Here is a 4,281-nt window from a genome sequence, read left to right on the forward strand (position 1 = left end):
TCGTCTTTTTATATGTGTACAATTTTAATGTGTTAGTTTACTAAAGTATTTTGTCGAATAAAAGCATATAGTACCAAAACACAAAAAGTGGCGACGAGTTAAGTGAACCCAGTCAACGTTTTTTTTAAGTGCAAACAATTCCGCGAAAAACGCCGTAGAATGTTAAGCCCCGAAGAGACGCCGATCACCGAGGAGCAGAGAGACGGCTGTCGCAGAATGGGTCCTGAACGCAGCATTCATACAGCATCCACCACCATCGCAGAATGCGCCCATCGTTGCAAACAACATCGTTACAGCAGCAAATGGCCCAAACAGCAGCAGCAAATGTCACAGCAGAGCAACTATTTTCTCAGCTTATGCAGCAACGGGAACAGCAGCAACCTACACCATGACCCATTATAGTGAGCTTCAACCTTCCGCGAAACCCAGCAATCCAGGCTCATCCTCGAAGCTCTTGCTGGCAATATTACCGAGTTTCATCATGATGCGGAAGCCAACATCACATTGAGTCATGGTACGCGCGATACGATGACCTTTTCGCGCAAGATGCATCCGTTGGGACGACGCAGCAAAAGTCGACTCATTGGACGAAAGTTAGGAGCAGGCGAGTATGCTCGTTTCACCAATTTCATTTACCGCGTGCCCCCGTGACCTTTCATTTTCAGAAATGGTGGAAAAGCTCACGGTGCTTTTTGGCAAAAATGGAGTCGACCCTAAGCAAGAGGTATAAATGTTTGAGCATCACCAAATCGCGCTCCGAGGATCTTTGTCATTTACCGGCCGAGTAAACCGAGCATGCGTCGATTTTGAATTTGCATCTATGACAGAAGAGCAATTCAAATGTCTCGTCCTGGTATGCGGATGAGGATGAATGTGATCGTGATATTCGTGTCAGGCAGCGCTAGCATGGAAAGACGCACAGATGCAACCCTAGCGCAGCAGCTAGCAGAAGATTGCCACCGGCTAGCACGAGTTCAAGCGGATAGTGCTATGATCGCGACCGATACGAGCGAACGTGTGCACGTGGTCCATGCGGGTGGAGATAAGCAGTGGTACCAGAGGAACGACGAGAGAAAAACTCCAAACCGTTTGACAGAAGCACTGGTTCCAAACCCCGTAAATCAGTGTTGGCTTTGTGGTGCATTGCATTGGTCCAGGGAATGCACACAAGGCGCACAAGTGTCGTGATTGCGGTCGCAATCGGTCATCGAGAGGGACATTGCGATTCCTCACACCGCCGCACGAGGCATAAGAAATTTCCAGCGACCATCCGCAGCAACCAGAGTGGTACGAGTCAACGTTGCAGTGTCCAGCCACAGAAATTTGTGACCATCCAGATCGAGAATAAATCAGCAAGGTACAATTGGATACCGGCTCGGATATCTCGGTTATCAGCCAGCGCATGTGGAAGCAGTTGGGTAAACATTCTGACACCAGTAACGGTAAGAGCCAAGCAGCATCCGGTGACGTCCTCAGACTGGAGGTGAGTTCATAGCGAACGTGTCCATGCAAACCGTACAAAGCGAGCTACCATAAGAGTGTCCTAAATGGAGTTGGCGTTGTTGGGAGCGGACATGGTTAATCTTTTCGCCCTAGGAACGATCCAGATGGATAATTTTTGCAACAACATTAAAGAAGCAGATCCACGGTCCTGGGAGGACAAATTTCCGTCGGTATTCCAATGGCACGGGGATTTGTACCAAAGCCAGCGTTCATCTGAGCTACGAAAAGATACCCGTCCAGTGTTTCGTCCCAAGCGCCCCGTGCGTATGCAATGGAAGAGATTGTCAACAAGGAGCTCGATCGGTTGGAAGGCTTGGGCATTATATCACCTGTCGATTACTGGATTGGGCAGCACCAGTCGTTGTGGTCAGGAAGGCTAACGGACAGATACGACTATGCGGCGATTATTCGACCGGTCTTGAATGCAGCTTACACCCGCATGAGTATCCACTTCGTTACCACAGGATATTTTTTCTAAACTGGCTAGTTGCAAAATATTACACAACTCGATCTTTCAGATGCGTTTCTCCAGGTGAAATAGAGACAGGATGTCGGCCATTGCTCACGATTAACTTTCCGAGGCCTACCACTACAATAGACTCCCCCCAGGCAAAAGTAGCACCGGGGAAGTATTCAGCAGATCATGGACAAGATGTCGCCGGCATAAACGGGTATCAGCCTATATGGATGACGTGATTATCGGTGGTAAAACGCAAAAGAGCACGACATCGCCCTGGAGGAAACAATTAAACGCATACAAGATTCGCACTGCATAAAGCCAAGCTTCAACAAGATTGCATGTAATGCTTTGTTCCAGCTTCTGCCGACTGCTTTAAACCATATATGCTTTTACGCAGCCTTGCAAACTAATCCTTCCTGACCATGAGCTATGAATCCAGGTGGTTGTCTCATGTACAAATCTTCTTCAATCATTCCGTTCAGATACGCTGTTTTCACGTCAAATTGCTTCAAAATTAGACTTTTCTGAGCTGCAACAGCTATCATGATTCGAAGGGTAGTTTGACGAGTTACAGGAGCGAACACATCAGTAAAATCATCTCCATATTTTTGCGAATAACCCTGCGCCACAATGCGAGCCTTATGTCTTATAACATTTCCATTCTCATCTCGTTTGAGTTTAAAAACCCACTTGGCTCCAATTGTTTTTCTGTTTTCTGGCAGGTTCACGAGCTCCCATGTTTGGTTTACATAATGTGCTTCCATCTCCTCTTGCATTGCGTTCTTCCATTCAGCAACACATATCGCTTCGCGATAATCATTGGGTTCTTCATCATGCGTAACCTTTCCTACAATGAAGTTTTCCAAATGAGATGGCATTTTACCTCGTGTGCTACGATATGTTCTTCCCGTACGATCTACAGTCGGGGTATCTTCTTGTTTATCTTCATAAACAGATTCAGCCTCCTCGAGCTCGCCATTCGTTTCTTCCTCGCTATCTAGCTCCACGATGGCTTCTTCTTCATATATTGTGGGTTGCAAACCATTTACTTGCCCATGCTCCTCCTGTCGCCCTGACCCAACACTTTGTTCGAGAAATCGTGCATCTCGACTGATAGTTACACGGTCAGTGGTAATGTCAACAAAACGGTACCCTTTGTGGTTATCGGAGTACCCAAGAAAAACCATTTTCTTTCCTTTTGGTTCGAACTTCTTTCTCTTCTCTTCTGGAATGTGCACATAAGCTTCACATCCAAACACTCGAAGCTTTGATAAGTTCGGTTTGTACCCGGTCCACAACTCGTAGGGTGTACGATCAATTGATCTCGACGGAAGGCGATTTGCAAATAAGCAGCAGTTAAAACTGCTTCACCCCAATAGCGTTTCGGCAGTCCAGCATCTAAAATCATGCAATTTGCCATTTCTTGCAGAGATCTGTTTTTGCGCTCAGCAATTCCATTCGATTGTGGTGAGTACGGCGTAGAGAACTGTGCTTTTATGCCTTCATTCTTATAAAACTCTTGTAATACATTTCCCGTAAACTCACCTCCGCCGTCAGATCGAATGATGCAGGGCTTCCGTCCAAAAACATTCTCACACGAGCGGACATACTCTTGATCTTGCCAGTTGTTTCGTCTTTCGATCGCAACAGGTACACTACGCAGAACTGACTGTAATCATCCGTCATCGCCATGAATATTTACAACCGCTAGGAGTAGGTTCTCCATCGGCCCACAAAGATCAGTGTGTACAAGGTCAAGTGGTTTCCTCGACTTTCGTTCAGTCACCATCGGAAAAGGCAATCGGGATAGTTTCCCTTTTAGGCAACACTCGCACACCTCTCTTTCGCCACAGTCTTGGATGTTCACACCATCGACTAATCCCTTTGTTTGCAATATTTCAACGACATCCATCGCTCGGTGTCCTAATCTGCGATGCCAAGTGTGTTGACACTTATCGGTATGATTTGCGGTAGCTACCTTGCACTGCTCAGCCATTTTCAATTTGTACAAATTGCCTTGTATTTCACCAACAGCGACGACATTGCCCTTGTCGGAAGCGATCTTACATGCGTTCCCTTCAAATACAACATTGAAACCTTTCATGACTAATCTTCTGACTGAAATCAAACCACCTTCCAAGCCAGGAACATACAGTACATTGTCGATTTTTATCGCGACCCGCTTTCCTGCGTCATTCAGACCGAAAATCACTCCGCTACCTCGACCTGTCGATTTTGTTTTCTTTCCATCGGCTAACATCACATCAGTGAAAATATCACTTTTAAATTCAGTAAAGAAATTACGGTCATTCGTCATG

This window comes from Anopheles merus, unplaced genomic scaffold (genome assembly GCF_017562075.2).
Source record: "Anopheles merus strain MAF unplaced genomic scaffold, AmerM5.1 LNR4000534, whole genome shotgun sequence".
Classification (NCBI taxonomy): domain Eukaryota; kingdom Metazoa; phylum Arthropoda; class Insecta; order Diptera; family Culicidae; genus Anopheles; species Anopheles merus.